A 9,198-nucleotide genomic window follows, 5' to 3' on the forward strand; every position below is an offset into this window, starting at 1 on the left:
CTCAGCAGTTACTTGAAAAAATTTGAGCTCCAGAATCAACCAGTGACATCAGTGAATTAAAATCCCTTGCCAAACATACTGAATTGACTTCAAATTTCAAAAACTACGACAAAAATAATAAGAAAAATAGAAATATATGATATCAAACTGACTCCTATTGAAAAAGGAGGGAAAAGGCACTAGTTCAAACGAGTGCCACAACGGTCAAAACTGAATTCCATCAAAATGAATTCAAATCCTACATTGGCCAAAATACATGAATTCAACACCAGGCAGTCCGAACAAGTTCAACATGCAAAAACAACATCAAAGCCAAATCAAAACCGTGAAAACAACGGATCAACAAGTATATTTCACAAGCAAGGAAGCTCTTCCAACTAAAACCCCTACGAACTTGAAACTGCGTCCAAAATCAACAATCGGAAACCTAATTCCACAAAACCAAATCTCCGAGCGCCACGAAGATTTAATCTCACGAACAATGTCAACAACAACCACGAGTATAAAACACTAGAGGCTCACCTTTCCAACACACGGAGTATTCGTCCAATTCGGAAAACTGTACGAGAAATGAAGGAGATAAGTTTGATGATCGTGCGCTTCTTCGCCGGCGATGAATCGTCAGAAAACGAATCGCCGGCGAGCCAATACTAGTGAAAAAAGAAGGCGCGAATGTTCGGATTTCGTAACGAAAGTACTTCGCGAGCGAGATTTTGAATGTTTGTGCGGTGGAAAGGCGACGGAGATTGGACAGTTAGGACGGAGAGATTGTAACGTCGGATTTTGAGTGGAAGGAGGAAGCGATTTAGGTGAATCGACGATGGATGTGTTGTGTGCGTGCTGCAGATGAAGAGGGGGAAAGAGTAACAAATGCTTTCTCCTTTGCCTCACGAATATTCATCATGTGTATAAAATATTTATTTTAAATAAAATAAAATTAAAAAATATAAGAATTTATATGAGTGATTAAAAACTAAAGGCTTAATCCTCTTAATGTTTTTTTTAAATGTTAGTCCCTTCGTTTATAAATCAGTTTTTTATTTCTGGTGAGATTTGATTATAATTAATAAAGAAAATTTTAGCTTACGATTAATATTCCTGCATTTTGTTAAAAAATTTAATTTTATAATTATTTATTTTTAATTAATTTATCATTTTACTTTTTACCATTTATTTAAGACTTTCAAAAATTGCACCATTTCACACTCGTAACGGAACACTTAAAAAAGATTATGGTATGTTTGTTTTCTTTATCGAAACACTTAGTTAAAGGCATCCGATTTATTATAAAACGTGTTCTGGAACACAGTCTAAAAGAATTCTGGTTTGGTGTAAAAACACTTAACAAATATGTTTCGGTTAACACACTCATATGTACCGGAACTCATTCATAAAGATTTTTGGTTTGTTAATTTTATGTACTGGAACTCTCTTATGAAGACTTCCGGTTTGTAATATATTTTTTATTTTAATTTTTTATTGATGTAGTATGGAACTTCTTTCCGAAATATGTGTACATACTTCTGATACTTTTTCAACTACTTAAAGATTTGGTACACGATAAGAGGTGATAAGGTGGATTAAAGAGATTGGAATCCAAAAAAAATAACAGTTATTATCACTCATTCAGATACTAGAACAGGCAGGAGAGGGAGAAGTAACAAATTAATATTTAGTTGTGATAAAGGTGGGAAATACAAGAATATTGATAGTGGAACCGAAAGTGCGACAAAAAAATGTGGATGTCCATTTAAAATCAGGTTGACTCCGACGAAAGATGGGTTTTGCTGGAAGGTTGATGTAAAATGTGAAGTTCATAACCATGGTTTACCTAATAGCTTAGAAGGGCATTCTTTTGTTGGTAGGTTGACCACAGATGAGAAGCAATATATTGTTGATTTGACAAAGAGACATGTTTCACCTAGACACATATTGCTTTCTTTGCAAGACCGAGATCCAGATAATGTCACTCGGGTCATGCAAATATACAAGCATATGTTTCGGTTAACACACTCATATGTACCGAAACTCATTCATAAAGATTTTTGGTTTGTTAATTTTATGTATTGGAACTCTCTTATGAAGACTTCCGGTTTGTGTTGTTATATTTTTTATTTTAATTTTTTATTGATGTAGTATGGAACTTCTTTCCGAAATATGTGTACATACTTCTGATACTTTTTCAACTACTTAAAGATTTAGTACACGATAAGAGGTGATAAGGTGGATTAAAGAGATTGGAATCCAAAAAAAATAACAGTTATTATCACTCATTCAGATACTGGAACAGGCAGGAGAGGGAGAAGTAACAAATTAATATTTAGTTGTGATAAAGGTGGGAAATACAAGAATATTGATAGTGGAACCGAAAGTGCGACAAAAAATGTGGATGTCCATTTAAAATCAGGTTGACTCCGACGAAAGATGGGTTTTGCTGGAAGGTTGATGTAAAATGTGAAGTTCATAACCATGGTTTACCTAATAGCTTAGAAGGGCATTCTTTTGTTGGTAGGTTGACCACAGATGAGAAGCAATATATTGTTGATTTGACAAAGAGACATGTTTCACCTAGACACATATTGCTTTCTTTGCAAGAGCGAGATCCAGATAATGTCACTCGGGTCACGCAAATATACAAGCATAAGAGTATGATAGAAAAAGAGATAAAAGATTCTATAATTGAGATACAATATTTGTTTAAGCTTGTTGAGGATGCAGGCTATGTTTATTATAATAGAAAAAGAGATGACTCAGAAGTTGTGAGAGATACTTTTGGCCCATCCATATTCAGTTAAGTTGTTGAATATTTCTCCTATTGTGTTAGTTATGGACATCACCTATAAGACAAACAAATATAGATAACCTCTATTTAAAATTGTTGGCATGACATCAACCGAGTTGATTTTTGTTGTCGCATTTGCGTATATGGAGTTTGAGCAGATAAAGAATTTTTGTTGGATGTTGGATAAGCTTAAACAATCGTTTATGAAGAAATATTTGTGTCCACACGTGATTTTGATAGATAGAGATCTTGGTTTGATTAAAGCAATTGAAATTGTGTTTCTTAGATCGATTAAAACAAAAATGTTGGTGCAAAATGCAAGCAATATGTGGTGAATGACATGCAAAAGACGATTAACATATTATGATGAAAGTTGTCTGGGCTAGTGACGAGGTTGAGTATGATCGACGATTGCAACAACTTGAGCAGTCATGTGCTAATTTTAGTGGATTTATTGATTATGTGAAAGCCACGTGGTTGATTCTATATAGACATAGATTTGTTGGAGCATGGATTAATCGTGTATTACATTTAGCTAACACCACGACTAATCGGTATGTTTTTTTAAACATTTTTTACTATGTATTTTTTTTTAATATGTATTATATTTAGGGTTGAATCCGCTCATTGGAAGTAAAAGCAGATGTTGGGGAACAGTATAGGTGACATGGTCAAATGTTGAGAAGCTACGAATAACAACTTGAAGTTACAACTGCGCAACATTAGAGCTTCTTTTCAAAAAAGTTTTTACGAAGTTGAGCATGCGCGTATAAGTCCATTTTATGGTAATTTGCATGGTTTATTGTCTCGAGCTGCTTTGAGACGTGTTGCTGGAGAGTTATTGAGATTGAAGGCGATATTTTTGTTGTTGAGCATGCGCACGTATCTTTTAATTTTTGCTGAAATTGCAATCAATATGTATATGAAGGTGATATTGAGATTAAATGTAGTTTTATTATTTAACTTTACCTTTTATATTAATTATTTATTTATATTTTATTATTTTTAAACTTTTTTTGTATTATCATATTACCTAACAATTCAATGATTTATTTATTGTGACTCCTTTATCATCCTCTTTTTGATATTTGGTAGAATTGTACCTTCATATTTGACAATTTTCTACCTATTTGACTCTCATCTCTATATAAGGTACACTCTTATTTCTTCAAGCATGATGATAATAGGCTTCGCTCTTGCAGTTACAAATACAAAGTTCAATGCCTCAAACATATTATCCACCAAAGTGTGACATGATCCACTCCTTTCACGTCATCAAGCAAACCACTCCTTCACATGATCCTTCCACTTCCATTTGTTTATTTGGTCTCCCAACCTTGGATTTTCCATTTCCTTTAACCTTGCCTTTAGCCTTGCCTTTTCCTTTCCCATTCTCTTTAGCCTTGCCTTTTCCCTTGGTTTTCATAAGCTACTTCCTCATTATCAACTGTTATTTCACCAACAATTCCTATATCAGCTTTTAAGTCTTCAAATTTGACATCCAAAGCATTGTCTTCACTACCCTAAACTTTTTCTTGGCTATCTTCACACTACAAGAAAGTTGTTGATTTACGACACTTGGGTTACGACACTTGGGTTACGACAATTGACACACAACTTCCGCAACTTATGAATTGCGACATTTCATACGACAACTTTGACTAACTATCATGAATCTACAACCACCTCACATAACAAACAAAATAAAAAAAAATCTGAAATTTTATTTTTGCGGGTTTCTTTTACTTTTTCCCTATTTTACATTTCACTTTACTTTTTACCTTTAAAAAATTTACCAACAACCCTAAATCACTCTCTTTCTCCCTTTTCATCATGAGAATCCATCGACCTTGATGCCTTTAAGAACCCATAATCCATCTCATTCTAGTCTATAGGGTTTTCATGCAATCATACCTTAAATCATTTTGATTTTCCCACACAAACCATAAAATCATTTCAATCTCAACGACCCTGAACGAGACTTTTATTGACATTGAAAAGAGAGAGAAAGAGAGAGAGAGAGAGAGAGGGTACGTGTGTGTGTGAGTGTGTATGTGTGTGTGTGTGTGTTGAAATAATCATAAAGGGGGAGACTCGAGATGGTGGCAGAGGGAGAATAATGGTGGGGTCAGTTCTGACGGAATAGGCAGTGATGATGGTGAAGGGAAGTCGTCTCCGTCCAAGTTCACTAAGCGATGTGAATTAATAAATACTAGGTTTCATTCATTTGGTGGATGGTGTACTTTTATTGGGTTGTCTCTAGTGGTGAATCGTTATATCCTTCTAGAAAATGATTCAACCTTGTGCTGGTTGGTTGTTATCTTACTGAAATTTGATGTCTTCTTTGTTATCTTTTATGTTGTTTTGGCATGCTTAATTGACATTGCTCTTTTTTGTTGTCTTCCCTGCATCATTGTTATTCTCTATGTTATTGCAGGACGTGAAGGTGCTTTAGAAGTAAACATTAGTATACTTCCAAAATACATATTTCAATTATTAAACAATGTGGAGAATGCTAGTGGTGGAGTTAGATCGATTCTTTCCACATAAACCTTTAGCGGATACATGGTTGATTAGTGAATTTTGATGCACCTTCTTCTACTATTGTACTTAGGCAACTCTATGATTTATTATATTATTTTAACTATTTTAGTGTGTTTTTATATTTAATTTAATTTTTGTCTTTATTTTATTTGTGTACTTCATTTTCAGCATAAATAGTTATTTGATATCTTGTTACTTTGCAAATCATAACTTGAGTTATAGGAGTCGGATTAACGCATTCTAATATGTGTTGGAAAGATAAGAGAAAGAGCTACAAGTTTCATGTTGAAGTCAAAATCAAAGTCAGAATGAATGAGTGTAGAATAATTCGTTGAAGTTACACACTTAATTAAAATAGTTAGTTTGAGCCGATTTTTGTAATTTTCGGGTCGGATCCCTTAAGGGTCCAAACTTCCCTTTTATTATATTAGGTCTTTCACTGCTACAGTAATCCTATTTTGAATTTGGAAGATAAAGTATTTCTTAGACGATTTCATGGAGAACTAAAGTTCACAAGGTTGATCTACTGTAATCGGTTTATGCCAATACTTTGAGGTTTCTTAATTTTCAATCAAATGTCTTTTCCCTTTCAATATTTTGTTATATGTTTTGTATGCTTTATTCAAATTCTATAGAATATGTGTTGATTAATTTCAATTGATATATGTTCCATAGTCGTGTTTGCTTAATTCGTGTGTGCTTAACCCGTTTGCTTAATTCGGAATTTGTTTGCTTAATTCAGAAATTAGGAACATATATCATATATTAGTATCAATGCGCTTGTTATTGTTACTGTAATAAAAAGGGGATTAGAATTCGCTTAGGGCATGAAAATTATATTAACCAATGATAAGTTAGGAAACCAAAATAGTATATTAGCTTATTTCATAATCACTTTTATAATCACTTTTCATAATCACTTACTCTCAATCGAATCGAAATACCCCTATTTTTTTTATTTGGTTAATTTGTCAAGAGTCTTTGCGATACGATACTCGAGTGTCGCTTCGCTAGACTACCGTTCTTAGTTACTCGTTTTTGACCTGTGTGCGACAGCAGATCAATGGCTAATGAACAAGTATTTTTACCTGAGGATGCAAAATTTTGTATATGCCTTTGTCTATATGAGGATATAGTAGAGCTTCATACTCCTCCCTGCAACTATCACTTCCACTTTTCATGCATAGTAAAATGGTTAAAGATGAATGTGTAAGACCCCAATTTTGACCCTAAGATCCCTCATGATATCTCTTCATATGCATTATCATTGGGATCACACCTTGGAATCCTCCTTACCCCTCATTCATTGGGTTTGCATTGGGAGAGGTCACCAAGCACTTTATATTGTATGTCATTGTATTAGTTTAACTCTTTTGTAGGTAGTGTGTATGCTCACCTATGCTCTATCAAGTTTATATCTAGGGTTTGAGACCCTCAATGCAATGATCTCAATCAAGATTTGGTTTACATTGGCTCTAGACATCATATATGTATCCCCATAATCTTCACATGTTATTTTGATCAAGGAATCATCAAGAGTTTGGAGTTGGTTTGCCTTGGAAACCCTAATTCATCTGGGTATCTTGTGTGACTTCTTCAACATGTTTCTTCAACAATTGATCAAAACATTTCAAGGTATACTTCACATTCCATAATCTTATGCATATATGATCCTACATGAGTCCCCAAAGTCAAGAGATTGTCAAGCTAGCAAGTTGGTTCATGATGGTTGACCAGAGAAACTCAACTGATCAAAACTGGGGTTTCCTAGACCCTATCTCCTACAAAATTTGTCATATGAAAACAATTCTAAGAGAAACGTTTCTCAAAATGACATTACAAACAACTTTCATGTTGAAGTCAAGAGCTAGTTTTGCTTGGAAAGTCATTTTTTATGGTGAAAGATTATAGGTCATTTTGTCTGAACCTGTTAGATGCCCAAGTTTGCTTATTTGAGCTATCAAATGTGGGCATCTTTCACTCCTTTTTGTCGAAAAAGTGTTCGAAACCGCCCTTGCTTTTGTTGATTTGCAATACTATGTGAAATGATCTTGGTACCTTTAATTTGTGTGTTATTGTGCAGGAATTAGGCATGAAAGAGTAGAAAACGAAGGCACAAGAAAGATGGCAAAGGAACCAAGAAAGAATGCAAACATCAGCAAGCTTGCTAGGCGAGTGAGGTAGCGAAGTGCTCGCTAGGCGAGCACTCAGCGAGATGCCAGCGAACACTCCCAGACTTGGACAGAACCAAAGCTATCAATTACTCACTAGGCGAGCATCCAGCGAGGAAGCAGCGAGCAATTCCAGTAGCAAAACCTTCAGAACTCACTGTGGTGAGGGAAGCAGCTAATTATTCGCTAGGCGAGCTTCCAGCGAGCAGGTAGCGAGCAATTCCAGTAGCAAAATCATCAACACTCGCTGGAGCAAATGAGAGAAGTGAGGGCTTCGCCTAGCGAAGGATTGTTCGCCTAGCGAACATATGCAACTTTTTTGGGATGTTTCCTCTGGGCGCAGGCTACTCTGGTGGCTTATTTTGGGGCTCGCTAGGCGAACCATTCTGCTCGCCTAGCGAGCATGACAGCTCAGTAACCAGTACTATAAGTAGCATGGGCTACTTTTTGGAAAAGGGCTGATATTTTTTCAGCATCTTTTCATCTTCATTTTTCTTGGGATCATATTTTTGTACCCTAAAAACCCATTTTTCTCATTTTGCTTCTTCTATTAACAATATTCTACAAAAAGAAGGTGGATTCCCATCCAATCTCGATTCTTCGACTCGGATGTTGATCAACCTTCGACCGAAACTTGTTGACCAAGCTACCATGAAAATGAGTAGCTAAGTCCTTCATTTTGTCAAGGTTAGATGTAGATGATCATAAGCTTTGTATGTATATGGGATGATCTTCATTTGTAAACTCTTTGATGATGAATATATGGTGAAAACCTTGCTTTATTGATAACTCGTTGTGTTGGTTTATTATTGAAAGGTGTTTTCCAACTCTTGACCTAGGTTTTCATCCATCCTTGTTCTTTAGCTAGAGATAGTATTGAATGAGTTTGTTTACTAAAAAGTTGAACCTAAAAGTTGTCATTTTGATAGATTGTGTGAGAGATCAACAATGGATCAAAATGGGAAAACCCACAATGCGTGTTAGAGATAAACACATTGGGAGGACTTTGGGAATGTGTTTATCATCTAATGAAGTTTATGAGTTTTGTTTGATCGAACATATGCATGCAAAGTGATTGTCGAACCCTAACTTTGACAATCTTTCTCAAATCGTAAAATCAAAACTTTTACCGAAATTTCTTACTTTTTATGCAAGCTACCGTAACCGAAAACTAAAAACCCCCTTGTTACTATAAGTTAAGAACTTAACAGCTGTCGAACGGCGGCAATATCACATAATCCCTGTGGAGACGATAACAAACCCCGATACTCTAACCATCTATACAACAAAATGGCGCCGTTGCCGGGGATTGTGAATTGATATTGCGAGCATCGCAATAGTTGCTAAATTTTTAACTTCTAAATTTTTGACTTGTGCTTGTTAATTTGTTTGGTTTAGTGTGCAGCTTTCATTTTATGCGAGGGCAGGTTCCTGAGGACCAACTTCTTTTTGATCCTGAGATCGAAAGAACCGCAAGGAGACTGAATAGCAGAACAAGACGAAGGAGGCAACAAGCTAGACAACGACAAGAACAAGGAGAAGGTTCTTCTACAACACACACACACCACCTTTCATACCTATCATGGATCCATCACAACCACCGCCCGCTTCCACACAATGTGTCAACAGTCCGAGGAATACAACTCAATTTACTAACCACCAGGGAAGGCAAGCCGAGATGAAGATGGGAACTCTTAACTT

General features: G+C 35.4%; 1 pseudogene; it reads left to right on the plus strand.

The window, feature by feature from the left end:
* Positions 1 to 2,925: 2,925 nt before the first annotated feature.
* On the plus strand, positions 2,926 to 6,709 carry LOC127136718 (E3 ubiquitin protein ligase RIE1-like; annotated as a pseudogene).
* The last annotated feature ends 2,489 nt before the right edge of the window (positions 6,710 to 9,198 follow it).

This window comes from Lathyrus oleraceus, chromosome 4 (assembly GCF_024323335.1).
Source record: "Lathyrus oleraceus cultivar Zhongwan6 chromosome 4, CAAS_Psat_ZW6_1.0, whole genome shotgun sequence".
NCBI classification, from domain to species: Eukaryota; Viridiplantae; Streptophyta; class Magnoliopsida; order Fabales; family Fabaceae; genus Lathyrus; species Lathyrus oleraceus.